The sequence below is a fragment of the Martes martes genome (assembly GCF_963455335.1).
Source record: "Martes martes genome assembly, chromosome: 8".
Classification (NCBI taxonomy): domain Eukaryota; kingdom Metazoa; phylum Chordata; class Mammalia; order Carnivora; family Mustelidae; genus Martes; species Martes martes.
In genome coordinates, this window is record NC_137895.1 from 114,559,079 (window position 1) to 114,575,256 (window position 16,178).

The 16,178-nt window shown below is 43.8% G+C and overlaps 1 protein-coding gene across 1 annotated transcript in view; it reads right to left on the reverse strand.

Moving 5' to 3' along the window:
- The window catches only part of SVIL (supervillin), a 149,724-nt gene extending 137,018 nt beyond the window's left edge, over positions 1-12,706 (reverse strand). Inside the window, exon 1 of the mRNA XM_080810694.1 lies at positions 12,236-12,706. The gene's annotated coding sequence lies outside the window, so the exon portion shown is untranslated. The remainder of the gene's footprint in view (positions 1-12,235) is intronic.
- Positions 12,707-16,178: the final 3,472 nt, after the last annotated feature.

A 16,178-nucleotide genomic window follows, 5' to 3' on the forward strand; every position in this document is an offset into this window, starting at 1 on the left:
CCCAAGCCTTCCTCAGCTCCACTTCTCACACAGACCCACCATGCCTGGCGCAGTCTGGAGCTTCTCAACCACTGACAAAACCCAAATGCCTTCATTCTACTCATGTGTGACTATCCATGAGAACCTCCAGGTGCTTTCAGAGTCCACAGGTCTCTGCCTCAAACCCCCACTGCCCCTTATTTCCCAGGTAGAGCAGTGGCCTTTCAGCAGACACCGGAGTGCGGAGCCCTGGTGTGGCTTTCGAGCTCCAGAAGACTCCAGAAGCACATGGCAGTGGACCTGTGCCCAAGGCGGCCACTCAACATCCACATGGCCTTGCCGTCCCCTGAGTAGCCCACAATGACAATGGTCAAATCCCCCAGTGGAAAGATAAACAGAGGAGGGGCAATGGCCATGGCCTCCAGAATCTAAACAGAACCTCGAAGAATGATCCTCTTTGATCTCCTCAGGACGACAGACAGAAGACATGAAGCTGCAAAACATGCTTTTTTTTTTTTTTTCGGTCATCCAATGTTTAAGTTCTTTCCTACACCTCATTTGCTCAAGGATGTATATTTATGGAGATCTGCAATACCAGAGAAGAAATGTTTTCAAAGGGACGGTGAGTCAGAGTCAAAGCCTGTGTGAGAAAAACAAGGGATTCTGTAGAATTTGTCGGGCTGTCAGACTTAAGGACTCTGCTGCCAGAATGATTCTGGTCAGTGAAAACGAAAACTAACCAGACGTATGACAAATGTTTACAATCAGGGTCAAGAGTGTTTACTCGTCAGCGGTTAGCTTTTAAAACACCAGAGCTTTGACCAAAGATGAACTGAATGCAGCCGAAGCTGGGAGATTTAATGCTCCTGGGAAGAGTCGAGAACTCCCAGCCACAGCTGACAAAGCCCACCGGTTAATCCACAGGCCTCACCGTGACTGCAGCCAAGTGGGCTCATCTCCTCGCGGGATGAGATCTATTTTTAAAGGCCAGCACATAGACGCATACACTATGATATGGTTTCCTTAGAAAGTCAAAACTGCCAAATAATGACCACATTTCTAATTTTACATTTGAGTTAACGAGCACAGAAGCAGAAATGGAGATCTGAGTTTTCACTTTTGCTCTACTAAAATTAAACTACGGTGTCCAGTACTCACTTTCTCCTTATTGCTAGCGACATATTACATACTGAAACAGGTTAAGGAGGAAAAAAAAATGTAAGCAGATATTTTTTGGTTGTTATTCACACATATCCACATGTAGACCTATAAGATACGCACAAGCAAAGATAGTGTGAAGGAAAGATAACCAGTCAGCTCTAGCAAGAAACAAGTCTCTTTCCACAAAACAGAAGAATGCCTAAAGATCAAATTCCATGTTGCAGAATATAGTAATTTTTAAAAGATCATTTATAGTATTACTCATGCGACAAAAGGTATCAGAACTGTGTAAAGGGAGATTTTAGGTCTCTATAAAGATGTCCTATATATAAACTTACAGATATCCAGGGCCATGTTGCTTAGGTCTTGACTTAGCTGAAGAGAAGCAGCAAGAGAAAAGAAAACAGAAGAAAAATAGGAAGCAGAAAGAGGAAAAGAAAGGAAGGGAAGAGGGAGAGAAAGACAGAAGAGGAGGGGGAGGGAAAGAAAGGAAGAGGAAAGAGGGCAGAAGAGGGGAGGAAGACAGAGGAGGAAGCAGAGAAGGCTGATTCACCTTATATTACCCCTAAATACGCCCCCACCCCTCGAACAATCCAAAAAAGGTTTGGTAACGAGGTGCGTCAACTCTGTTGGTTATTTTAAAAACATCTATTCAGCTCAACAGCTGAGCTGCATTGTTTTTGCTATATGGTCACCTAATCTAATTAGCCACATTTATTCATGCACACTGGAGGCGAGGGTTACTGGGGCTATGCGGAACTGTCCCGGCCTCTGCATTCTGGGTATTTAATAAAGGATCACTGCATTCATTTCGGGCAGAAAGTAAGTTTTCGGTGAGCTTTGTTGGACCGGTTGAGGAAAGCATCTCTCTAGTCTACTTAGACTTCAGACGGAGAGCAGTGACGCGGGCAATGATCTGACCAGCTGGTGTCACCAAGTGACACCAAGTCCTTCTCTGGGCTTGCCTAGCCTAGCCGGTGGCTGGTGGGGAGCTGCAAAGTTCCCCGAGGAGAGTCTCCCCCGGGAAGGCAGTAAGCTCCTGGGAGCTGGAAAGCTCGGAGGGCTGGCAAGGAGAAGCATTCCACCCTTGGGAGCGGGGGTGCAGAAGCACAGGGTGAAGAACATGGGTCCGGGGAACAGGGGGGATGTCCCCGCCGTCTGAGCCTGGGGTGCAGAAGGAAGGGTTACGGTCTCCGGAGCAATTCACGCGCCCTCCAAAAGACACACCCCTACCAACCCCCTGGACTGTGGGCTCCCAGGCAGGGGTGAGGGCCACGACCCTGGATATCAGTGGGCCCCTTCTCAACCCTAACACATCCTATAGCCCTAGTTTCCTTCAGTGCCCATGACTTCCCATTCTCTTCTGCTTATGGGCTCAATAATAAAGATTCTGAGGAAAAGCTACACACATACACATACACACACACACACACACACACACACACACACACGCCCCAGACGCTTGAGATTAGCCCCTGGAGACAGTGTGGGTCAACACCTCATCGTTTTGATGTGAGGAGAAGTGACTGGGGCAGGTTGGCAGGGCTCTCCCTATGCCCCCCAGCACGCTGCTCGACACTGCCTTCTCCACTCTCCGAGGTTCGCCAGCCACGGACACTTGGAGGAAATCTGCAGTATTGTTAGTCACCCCAGCAAGTACTCAAAAATAACTAGGATGAAGGAATAGGTGTTCCGTATGCTTGTGAAGCAGAGCCCGTCACGTGAGCCCCTATCACAGAAAAGTCTCCTCGTTTCCAGCCCAGGTTCCCAAAGGACGGCTTTAGTTTGTAGCCCTAAGTATAAGAAAACTAAGCACAAAAATAAGTGAAAAATCACGTAAACTAATGTCTCACAAAACTGCATCGCTTGACGTCAAGACACAAATTTAGGAAAAAACAATACAGTGGCTAACGGAGGAGCTGGCAACCTATCCGATTAGGACCCCAGCCCCCTACCAGCCCAGTCCACTTTGCTTCCCTCCCTGCTGACCATCAGGCAGGCGCTGCCCATGATGTCGGACTGAAGATTCCAGCTCACAGGACTAGCGGTGGTGAGACTAGAAAGCCCCTATCTTTGGATACACAATCAAAATGCAGAAATGAACACTGACTGTGTTCAGGGCCACAGAGAACCTATAGAATGGCATACTGTGTGTGTGTGTGTGTGTGTGTGTGTGTGTGTGTGCGTGTGCACGCGCACGCTCATCTGAGGACCAGTGAGAGGAAGGGTGAATCCCACTCGTTAAAATTCAGTACATTTTCAACTTCAAATTTTCCATTTGAAAAGCACAGTAGTTGCTACTCTCCCCCAGCCATCTGAGCATTACCACCGAGGTGACTGTGGCAACAGGTCCCAGCTTCTATCGGCAGATGCAGAAAGCACAGAGCCATTTCCCCTGGACCTGTGACTTCCAACAACAGAAGGCGAATGCAGTTTAGACTAAGTAGAAGTAATTTAAAAGTTCAGTTCCTCAATTGCACTTGCCACGTTTTCAAGTGCTCACAGCCATGGCTGGTGGGCGCCTGAGAGCACAGCACCGACCTGAGAGCTTGTCCACCAGCGCGGGAGGTCCTACTGGGCAGCAATGACCCTGACCTGCTGGTTGCCCCGACTCGGTCTCAGCAGGTGGATGCTGAAACATGACACAGTCCAGGGGTGTGCGCCCCATGGGGTCACCCAGACCTCCAAGCAATCCCTAGACACTCGCGTCTATACAAATAATTAGAACTTGAGTTTCTCATGGGAGTCACAGCCTTTCAAAAAAGGGCACCTTCTTCACACAGCCTTTCTCCTTCATACAAAGGAGATATTGTCGCCTTTCTACAGACTGTTCATGGACCTGTTTAAAACATATCCTCAGGGCACCTGAGTGTCTCCCTTGACACTTCTTCAGCTCAAGTCATGATTTCAGGGTCCTGGGATCGAGCTCCACATCTGGCTCCTTGCTCAGCAGGGAATCTGCTTGTCCCCCTGCTTTTTTTTCTCTCTCTCTCAATCTCAAATAAATAAATAAAATCTTCAACAACAACAACAAAATACGCTCAACAAGGGCACCTTTCATAGTGGTCACCTAAACACAACTCCCCCATAATAACAGTTCTGGCTTCATGCTGCCCGAAGTTATCTACCTGTTAGTCATTTTTTTTCCCCCAAACGTGAGCTCGTTAATTATAGAGATCATCATCAGCCCTCACATTAGCCAGAGAGATGTTATGAATAAAAATTAGCTCAGAAAACTCTATTAAAATACCAAGGTAATTTGTTCTCCTCAAATCTTAGCGTATCCATTTACCATGTGATGAGCATTTTTATCTGGAGCTACTGAACACATTGTAATTTACTTTTAATGAAATAATTACTTTGTGAAGGACAAAGGTTGAAATGTTTACAGCCCCATGAACCAAGAATGCCCTTTACAACTTGTGCAAAATTAAATGTAAAAACTAACATACACTAGAGGCAGGACAGCAGCTAATGTTTTACTTAGTATAAAACCAGCTTCCCCTGGTAATAAAGGAGACCAGGCAAATAATCTTCAAAAGAAAAAATAATACACAGAATGACAGATTATGGATTCCAAAGTTTCTGTCCTAAGACAGCTTCTCTGGCACTTCTAGTGATACGCAATAGTTTAACTGATGGGACTCCGGTCTTCTCCCTCACTTCAAAGTCTTCAGGTAAAACTGCCTTTATTTTTAAATTTTTGCTAAGTTTAAAAATATTTTCAAAACAGATAAATTCTGAAAGTAAGAAAGAAGTTGATTCAGAGTTATTTCTAGAGTATCTTGATTGAATGATATCAATGTCAACCTTCACCTCGACAAAGAATCAATATTTTATAGATAGCATTTTGTGAGAGTTAAGAGAACATGAATCAAAAAATTGAGGGAGAGGAACCTGGCTGGCTCAGTCAGTGGCACGAGTGACTTTTGATCTCAGGGTTGCAGGTTTGAGCCCCATATTGGGTGTAGAGAATACTTAAAAATAAAATCTTTAAAAAAAAATTTGAGGGGGGCACCTGGGTGGCTCAGTGGGTTAAGCTGCTGCCTTCAGCTCAGGTCATGATATCAGGGTCCTGGGATCCAGCCCCGCATCAGGCTCTTTGCTCAGCGGGGAGACTGCTTCTCCCTCTCTCTCTGCCTGCCTCTCTGCCTACTTGTGATCTGTCTGTCAAATAAATAAATAAGATCTTAAAAAATAAAAATTTGATGGAGATGGGTATCTGACCTCAACTTGCCTAACTCAAACAGAATTCCCCCCCCCCCCCGCAAAAAAGCTTATGATCTTTATCAGTATTAATTATAGGGGAAGAGAGTGTTTTGGAAAATAATGCCAACTGTTGACAGTAAACATGACAAGCACCTCCTCTGGGTTAGGAAACATGACAGCTATTTTAAATTCTGTCATTTAAGCACATTAAAGACACATATGGTTAAAAAAGAAGAATCATTCTTGAGTGCATTAGAGGTCAAACACCAGTGGGGGCAGGGATTTGATCACTGTTCTTTCCCCAGAAGCAATACCAGTCCTTGGTACACAGTCAGTGCTCAGAAAATAACTGTTGATAAAGAATGACTGCCTGGCAGTGAACTAATAAACAGGAAGGGACGAAAGGAAGAAGGGAGGAGAGAGGGAAAGGAAGGGAAGGTATAAGGGAAGAGAAAGAAAAAGAAAGAAAGTAAAGCACACCTTACTCCTGTTCTGAACAGGAAAATTCTGTCTCAGGCATCCCTCCTGGGGTCTGCTGTGACCACTCTGGGGTTTCACATCAGGAGAAAAAGCCTAAATGCAGGCGAAGAATACATTAGGCTACAGGAAAGAAAATTTAAGTATTTGAATGAACACAAAAGAAACAACGGGAGTTCAGTCTGAAGAGAGGGCAGAAACTTCCAAAAGACAGAACTTTCCAAAGACAAAGAAGAGACCAAGCCAACCGAGAAGGAAGAACAGGCTGCACATCTCAACAGAAGCATGTCAGTACAATGAGAAAACATTTTAAAATATTTATGTGTTCCTGCTTAAGACATTTCTAACTTGGTCCTGCTCTGCTGTCTTGAACCACACCTTTTAGATGCAGGGTCTCCTTTCCAGGAGAGGCCAGAATATTTTCAAGTTCTGAAGTCTTTGAATTATAGAATCCTAATAGGTAGAAGGGACCTTAGAAATCCTCCATTCCAATGCTCGTTTTAATGAATGAGGCTCAGAGAGGGTAAGAACTCACCCAAAGTCACACAGCTGGTTATTAAGACCAGGGCTGCTCCCACTTACTCTGCCATTGCTCCAAGTACTCCTCAGGATTAAACACCCTCGATTTCCAAGTGAAATTTTCTTCCTCCCCAAGAGCAAGGGAAACCGTTCTTTCTTGGGAGCTTTGGGAGGGAGGCCGAGGCGGGTGGGGCACAAGACTTATTTACTATCATAGCTTTCACATTATTTTCCTCCCTATTGCTCCCCATTCCACCTTCTTACTGAAATTCTCTTTTGAAATATTTAAGGACTGTTAGATGTCTGCAAGCTCTCTGAAGCCTCTAGAGAGAAGAACTGACACAAATCCAACTAAATAAATTCCATCTTAAATGGGAGGATCCCACGTTGGGGCAGAAGGCATTACACGAAGCTTACTCATTCCCTACGACCACATCACGACAATATTTATCGAGTCACAGAATTTTAAAATATTCAACACTTTCAATCAAAAATGCATGAAATAAGAAAGCCAAATGATTATGTGCGTCTGGCTAAAATGAACATCTGGTGGAAATTAAGACCATGAGCATGATTTTGGAGAGCCATCTACCTCTGAATAGCATGGCTGAGTTTATTTTTCTAACCTGGCTCAAACCTATAGAGCCATTAGCTGTGTAAGGTACCAGAAGGGAGCCTTGCAAACGAATCATAGACGTTAAAATGTCATTTGTTCTTGGCTTTCATAACAGCAACTATTATAGGCATGAAGTAATTGCAAAATAAACAAATGTGGCTAATCTTGTGACCATCCTGTCCATGGGAATCTGAAATCGCAGCTTAAATTAAAAATACTTTTCTAAGAAAATCTACATGAAACAATACTAAAATTTTCAAAGGCTATTTTACTTTTAATTGCCCACTTTTTAAGAAATATTTTATTTATTTATTTGACAGAGAGACGCAGTGAGAGAGGGAACACAAGCAAGGGTAGAGGGAGAGAGAGAAGCAGGCTCCCTGCTGAGGGGCTCGATTCCAGGATCCAGGGATAATGACCGGAGCCGAGGGCAGATGCTTAACAACAGAGCCACTCAGGCACCCCCACTGCCTACTTCTTAATTCAATATCTTTTAAGTTGAAATGCTACTGCTTTCCTATGCCTGTTTTGGCTGGAGTGGCTATTTTGTTGAACATGTAATATGTGTGCAAGTGCATGTGTATATTTAAAAACTTTTGGTTAAATGGGGTAAAATTAGGTAGTGTTTTTAGAACGTATGAAAAGCCTAGGACTTAAAATATTTAAAATATCCGATATCTCAAAAAATCTGAAAGTACCAATAGGATTTTGCTGTCCAATGGCAGCTCTAGGTCCAAAGTTATTTGGCAACTTTCGGTACTCAGAACATAATTGAAAATCCAGAAATATGAGGCCTTTGATTAACCAAAATAGTTCACAAATTATAGGCGCATTACGTATAAAAGCCCTTTGAGACTTCACTCAGAAACGAACTGTTCTCTCTTAATGCATTAATTCTATCAGTGCTGGTTATTTAGGATACAGATGGTAACCTTGCTGATTGTAAGTGAACAACTCTTCATTAAAGACAGAAAATAGACCATAAAACCCAAATGAATATATTTCATCTGGAATGGACAGATCATATAATTCGCCATAGAGAGAGCAGCACAAGAATTTTTACCCTAACCCCAAGAAAGTAAGCCGGAGCAGTGAGAAGACGGAGCAGGATTTAGAAAACACAGGTGTTAGGAGAGCTCAAGAATACAGCCGTCAGTGTAGACTGGAGGCAGGATCCTCATAAAGTGGTACTCAGAGGTAATGCAATCCGGAGATCACGTGGGGCTGCCGGGAGGGTAAAAGCTCCACAGAGCCCTGGGTGCTGAGAAGTGAACGGGCGGTGAAAGAAACAGCTCATCGCTGGAGGTCAAGGGGAGCTTTATTTAGGATGGAGGAAACTTGAGTACGTTTGCAACGTGAGGAGGAGGAGCCAGGAGAGAGGCAGCCGTCAGAAGAGAAATGGGGGACAAACCAGGTAAGCCAACGGTGGGAAGGGCTGACATGAAAAACGCACGGGAGCAGATTAACCTGGAAGACCCCCTCTCCTGCGGGAAGCCCCTGGATGTCCCCCCAACCTGACTGCTTCCTTCTCCGGTTTCACAAGAAAGCAGGGCACTTTAAGACCGTGCTAACTCAAAGTCAGTGCTGGCCAGAGGCATCAGGATCTTCTTGGGGGCCCTACCCCAGACCTATTGAATCAGAATCGGTACGTTAACAAGACCTCACGGGATGCTTGTTACAGCTGAGCAGCACTGGTTTCAAGCAGAGTGGAGCCGGCATCAAAATCCAAAAACACCTGTTCAAATTCAGTTCTACCTTGACCCCGTAGTATGTGCCCTCGGGCAAGCCTCTTGAAACCTCAGTTTTTCCCCCGTAGAATAAGGACAATGATAGTAATATTTCTTAGGGACCACTGTACAAATTAAATGAGATAATGTAGGTTAAGTGGTTGCCAATGAGCATGGATGGCATGTTATTAGTGTTCGTCCCTTCCAGCCCACTTGGGTTTTTTTAAGAGGTTTTAATTTTTATTTGTCAGAGAGAGTGAGCGAGCACAAGCAGGGGGAGCGACAGGCAGAGCAGGCAGAGGGAGAAGCAGGCTCCCCACTGAGCAGGGAGCCCAATGCAGGACTCAATTCCAGGACCTTGGGATCAGGACCTGAGCCGAAGGCAGATGCATAATGGACTGAGCCCCCCAGACGCGCCCCCTTCCAGCCCTACTTGTGTAACAGCTTCGTTAAGCCCCTGTCTGAACCCCTCTAGGAAATGACTTCACTAAGGAAGGGAATGAGCTTCATCACCTTCATCCACGGCATCCAACTCCAAGACCCGCACCCAGACGTGTAATATTGAAGTGAAACGTTCAATATATTTGTGCTGAAATGAATCCAGCACCGTGGCACGGGTGAACCAATAGTCCCAAGGCAAATATTAAAGCTCTTTCTTTGACCGTATTCATACAAAAGCCAACTTGAAATGGGCTATGAACTTGTTTGGGATTAAAGGATCAAATTTCAGAAGAAAATAAGCAAATTCCTCTTTCAAAACCTCCTGCAACTAGGAGTATCCACAAGACAGTGAGTCTCTGAACCAGGCACTGGGGTGCTACATTCTGGTCCAAGGTCAGCAGGGCAAACCTGAGATGCTGCATCTAAGGGATAAAGTTTGATGTACGTAAGAAGAGTACATGAGTCAAATCACACCCCTAGAGGAGTTTCTTCATTTTAGGCAAGGCTCCAATAACGAAGTGGCTGACTTCATCGAATGCACTGTAATTTCCTGTGTTGGCAAAAGCATACGTACATAAACCCCATCACACTTGTACTAGGTAAGACAAATCTGCTTGCGTGATTAGATATGGAAGAAAAAACCCAGAACTTATTACACAGAACACCTACTTCTATAGGGAATAACACTAAATAACAATGGCAAAAGCATTTCATCAACAGTTAAATTTTGATGTGAAGAATCCACAAGTCATTCCAATGCATTCAATTCAGTTAACGCACCCACTATACAATGGGCACTGGGCTAGATCCTGGGGGGGCAAGAGAGCTAGGATCCAGGTGCCTTGTTGGGTAACCTCCTACAGAGGAAGGGGGCACAAGGACACAGAGCCAGGAACCCGAACTACAGGCAGGAGTCAAGGCCCTGGAGCCCAGAGGCAGATCAGTGGAAGCTTCTGGAAAGATTTCATTTGATACCACTTCCCTGGCATGCAAAGGAAGGCAGGACGATTCACGGATGGATGCCAGCAAGAGAGTGGCGCGAGAGACCCTGAGGGGGAAGCGAAGGAGTCAAGTTCTCACCTTTAATTGGTGAGAAACCATGAAAAGTTTGACTTTTGAAGAGCGACAGGATCCCATCTTGTGTGTGTGGGGGGGGGAGTCATTCTGAGAAGGGAATGGGCAGTGGGGAACTTGGAGGCAAAGGGACAAGTTAAGGGCAATGCACTTATCCAGGTAAGGGACAAGGAGGCTTAGGAGGAAGTAATGGGCATGAACATCATTTCAGAGTCAGACATAGGGGCCTTGGTGACCTCTAGGGAAAGGAGTCAAGGGTGACCACATGGCTTCTGGTTCAGAGTTACAAATTAATGCAACCCAGAACTACAGGAAAGCTCTAGACTGGGAATTCTCCTGGTCCTAGGGAGGCCATGGTGACTGTCACTACAACGAGTGTCCTAAGGCACCGCTCAGGAAGCCCTACAGTGAGGAGAGGGCTTCCTTTGTGCCCCAAAATAAAAACAAGCCTATGGAGGTTCCCCCCACCCCGCCCCCCCCAACAGCTCTCCTCACAGACTGTGAACCTTGAACAGCCGCTCTCGGGGCATCCCTGGGAAGGCCAGTGGCCCTTTTCTTTGGATTCAAATCCTCGACTGGATAATTTTAAATGACCCCAGGTGTTAACAAAGAGGTTCCTTCCAAACTGAAATTCCCAATCTTCCAGAGGCGGGGTTACCAAGAAAAAGCAGGTGTCCAGAGTACAAAGATAGCTGGGGTTTGTTGAATAAAAGCGATGCTTTAACCAAATTTCACTTGGAAAGTTAAGCTCCTGGCACCAGAGTTGGTTGATATCAAAAAAGCATTTCCTTGTGGGCTAACAAGCGTCGCCCCACTCTCAACAGAAGGAAGCTTGGTGAGCGGGAGACACGGTTACCTCCCTGCGCGCCCCCTCCCCCCCCAGGAGCAGCAGCACAGATGAGCCACTCCTGGCAGGACACCCGGCTGCTTGGTGCCTCACGAGTTCCCCTGGTTTGTGGAGAAGAGGCAGCCCGTATGCACAGCCCGTTGTGCTCCTCTCTGGAATGGGGGAGAGCAAGTATGCCTTGCAGCTTTTCTCAGCAGGGAATACCACCCACATTTTGGCCAGAGCCATGCTTCACCCGATGGGACTGTCCCACATTACAGGGCATTTCTAATTCTTAACCACAATGCCCCAAACGCCAGCCACAATTATCAGGAGAACCAGAAATGCCCCCAAGCATTTCCAAATGCCCGCTAAAACTGTGGTACTACCTCTGGTTTGCAAACCACAGCAGTATTCATCGATGAAACTTATCTCTATAAATATTCTGTTTTTCTACCTGGTAAAAATAATTACTGCTCCTACTGGTCCATCTGATACGGTATAAAAAAAAGCTCTCTTGTCTTTTTTTTTTTTAAAGGACCAGTATGTCAAGTAAACCATCAGTGTTCTCTAGCTCTTTGTTATTTTTTAGTAGGAGCAAATCTAGGACTTAAAAAGGCTAATGCAGCTTTTTTTCTTGGATGATTTAAAAATGAAATACAAAAGTTCAAAACCTAGGGACTAAAACTTGCAGGTTTTTGTTTGTTTTCTTAATTCTGCAACACCAGAGTTGAAGAATCAGAGTACCAAGGTAAAGATCCCTCAAAACAAAGATTATACAAAAGGATCACTGCCAGTTTACATTTCCGCATGTATTCATAACAAGAGTGAAATAAAACGTGCCCTTCTGAATTCTAACCCAGACTTGTGATACCAGTATGGAAGTACTCTGTATTGTGGATAGGCTTTTAATTCCAAGGCTTCAAGTGCTCACATTCAGACAGAATGTATTTACTAAATAATATTAATTGTTAGTACAAGCTTCTCTGTACCACAAAGTTCTTTTGTTTTTAAGGAAAAGAAATCCCATCATTTCCAAACCAAAAAAACATGCCCAAGGGTACATAGAGGAGTAACAGTAGTAACTAACACATACGGGCAGGAACATTCCAGAGCTTGAAGTCAGCAAACCTCAGGGAGCATGCTCAGACAGATGGCACTTAACAGACAACTACATTTACATTTATAGGAAGATTTTTCACTTACTTCAAATTTCTGTTTAATCGTTGTTCCTCTAAGTTAAAGGGGGGGGGGGCAAAAATCACACTGTGATTCCTTATTTTTCTAAATAAAAAATAAAACACGGCTCTGGATGTCCTCACGTAATTTCTCTGCGTCTCCTTTCACTGAACGCTACTTTCAAATTCTAAACAAAAAGCAAAATATCAAAAGTTAGCCCAAGGAACACTGTACAAAATCAAGTATCACAGCGCAAACCAGGCAACGGCATCTATCAGGAGTGATGATTCAGAATAGGATAAATTTAGAACGGTGCTTTCCAAAAGGCGTTTGGATGGCAAAAGCAATAAAGAGGTGAAGGCTACATCCCAAAAGTTTCTCGGAAAAAAGATCGCCAAAATATTAAAAACAGTCTTCTTCTCGAAGTTTTCAGTGCCCTGGTGTCCTTGACGCTGAACTTCCCCGATCTGGCCTTGGTGTGGCCATCCATTACTGGGTAAATCCACGTGAAACCTGAGGACGCTTCAGCCTCGGAGCACGCCGTCAGGAGCAGTGGGGCAACTCCACATGGGACGGGCCTTTTATGGCCTGAACTGGAGAGCCCTGATCCCAGCTAATCTACCATAAATAGCTCTTGAAACTCAGAGGAGCCCATCAGCTGTTGCAACAAGCCTGGCCAGCCGCTCCTTCAAATGCAATTAGATCATTCGCATTGTCTCTCAGCTTGTTTTATGCAGAAATTAAAAATGCAACAGCGGTCTACTCAACAGGCTGCGACCATAGAGAATTGAGTGGGCAAACGTTTCTTGGATTCTGGTGGTTGCCTTCTGAAAGGGCACACCAACTCTGATAAAGCTCAGATACCAAACGCCGGAAAGTAAGGGACAGGCTGACACACGTACATCTGTTAAATGGCACATTATGATGGCACGGGGTCTGCAAAAATACTTACAATTGTAGGTGTCCTTGCTGTTCCCCTAAATAACAAAGTCTTCATTGTTCATCCTAACTTCCATATGAATCAGAAAACCAGCATTCTCTCCCGAGGGAGCAAAGGCTGCTGGCTGCCAGGCCCTGGGCAGTGAGCCTCTTGGGGTGTGGGCTCTCGGACCACCAGCTGCAACAGACAGCAGAGGCCTCCGGAGAGGGATGTGAATTCCTGTTATTACTTAACCCCACAGGGCAATGCCTCCCCGGAGCACTCCGGGGGGGGCCCACGAGAAGCTGGCAGATAAGGCTGGACAGAGTAATAATTCAATACCAGTTTCGGGACTATGTGCGCAAGGGTTAAAAATAATCTGTCCAAACCAGATTGTTTACCCACTTCAAGATGACAAACAAAACCTCACCGCTTGACTTCTGCTTCCAAATCCCAGTCATGGTCACGGCCCTCATCTTATTTTTCCCTTTAGCCAGTTTTGCTTTTCCTCCACCTAACATTTTATTTCATCTTGTTTTATATCTTCACATAGGCTGCTTTAAACTCCTCCTGGAGCAAAGCAGGGTAAAAATAAATAAAAACTTACGTAAAATAGTCGACTATCTGGGTCTTTCAAGAAAGGATAGGAGGAGACAATGAATCACTGTTACCACAATCATTGCAGTTTTGTTTTGTTTTTTCCTTCTCCTAAAAAAGATGCTCTCCCACAAAACAAACATCTAACTTCTGGATGTTTCCTAAATCGTGGCTCCCTGCTTCCTGTAGCCACCAAACCGGCCTAGATGAATACACTGGAATCTAACCTAATAATTCCTCCCAGCCCCCTCTTCTAGCCACCCTTTTTGTCTTTGTTCAAACCCCAGTTAATTCTACCTGAGCAATCTGTTTAAATACGTTCTTAAATATTTTTGCCATCTGAACTCAGGAGACCCCTGTGACACGCGCGTTTTTCCAAAAAGTGACAGTAGATCTGACGTGTGCAAAAGTAGATTTCATGATATATCCATAGAGAAGAAGGAAAATCATGTTATGATCTAAAATAGAAACTACACTTAGAGTAGACATTTCCAAGATGAGCTATTTCATACAGCTATCATTTAATACTAGTACTATAAGCAATGTGTAAGTCTACCCTTGTTTCTAGTAATTGTCCATTAAATCTGGCTTTCTTATGTATTTTAATCTGGCTTTTGTGTGTTAATCCAGGAACCCTATCTATTTATGATACCGCTTCTAAGAAAGATACTGTATCTCTCACAATCACCATGTGGAAACAGAAATGAGAAACACCACATTTACAATCATTCCAAAGAAGATAAACTGTATAGATATAAACTTAACTAAACATATACAGGAGCTATATGCTAAAAATTACAAAATGCTGATTAAAAAAAACACCCAAAGAGCAATGTAAATAAATAAAAATATACTCTGTTCATGAGTCAACAGAGTAAATATGTCAATTCTCCCTAAAACGATGTACACATTTAATGCAATTCCTATCAGCATCCAGCAAAGATTTTTTGATACAGACAAGCTTATTCTAAAATTTATATACGGAAACATATCGCTTAGAAGAGTTTAAACAATCTTCAAAAGGAATAAAGTTAGAATAATCAACCTATCCCATATTAAGTTTGACTAATAACTACAGTAATAGAATAGACAACCCAGAAACAGACCCACACAAATAGAGCCAATAGATTTTTGACAAAAGTTACCTCTTCCACAATCATGTTGGAGCAAGTGGACACCCATTGGCAAAAAGAAAGTATAGAGGGGGGGGAGGGGCTGGGGGGGATGGGGGGGAAGGGGAAGAAAAGGGAAATAAATTCTCATACAAAAATTAACTAAATGGATCACAAAGTTAAATGTAAAATATAAAATTATAAAAACACAGGAACCAACTACTGACACACGCAAAAACCTGGATGAATGTCTAGGAAATTATGCTGAGTAAAAGAAAACCAATCCCAAAAGCTTACAAGCTATAGGATTCCATTTATATAAATTCCCCAAATGATAACATTGTAGAAAGAGAGAACAGATTAGTGATTATCAGACATCAAGGATGGGGCGGTGGGGTGGGGGAGTGGCTATAAAGGGATCCTTGTTATGGACCCTTCCACTGTTCTATGGACTCTATCAGTGCCAATATCCTGGTTGTGGTATTCATAGTTTCACAAGATGTTAACCACTAGGAAAAATTGCATAGAAAGTATATAGGATCTCTCTGTATCATTTCTCTCTCCTTTTTTTTTTTTTTTAAAGATTTATTTATTTTAGAGAAAGAGAGAGAGCATGCACAGGGGGAGGAGGAGGGAAAACCCCAAGCTGACTCCACACTAAGCACGGAACCTGATTCAGGGCTCAATCCCATGACCCTGAGATCATAACCAGAGTCGAAACTGAGAGTCAAGTAACTGCGCCACCCAGGTGCCCCTCTGTATTATTTCTTAAAGCTGCAATTGAATCTCTAATCGTCTCAAAATTAGAAGTTGAATTAAATATTTTTTTAACATTTTTTTTAAAAAACCAATTTCAAATAAAATTTCCAAATGCATTGTTTATATAAGTGGGCTACTGACTAGAATTGTAATTTACATAAATCTATACGGATTTACCAGTCATCATTGCCATCTTAAGAAATTCAAATTGGTGGGGCACGGAGGTCACTCAGTTGATTGAGCCTCCAACTCTTGGTTTCAGCTCAGCTCATGATCTCAGGGACATGGGATTGAGCCCCATGTTGGGGGGGGTTGGTCCATGCTCAGTGGGGAGTCCACTTGAGGATTCTTTCTCTCCCTCTTCCCCTCCCCTCTGTGGGCCTTCTCTCTCTCAAATAAATAAATAAACAAACAAACAAATAAATCTTCTTAAAAAAAGAGAGAAAGAGAAGAAATTCGAATTGGAAAAGTTTCTTTTTCCCTATAAGAATGGAAGTCATTGATCCAAAGTAAAATACTGGATACAGAAGTAAAGGAAAGCACTGCTTTTCAATTCAAATATGCATCTTGGGCAAGCTGTATG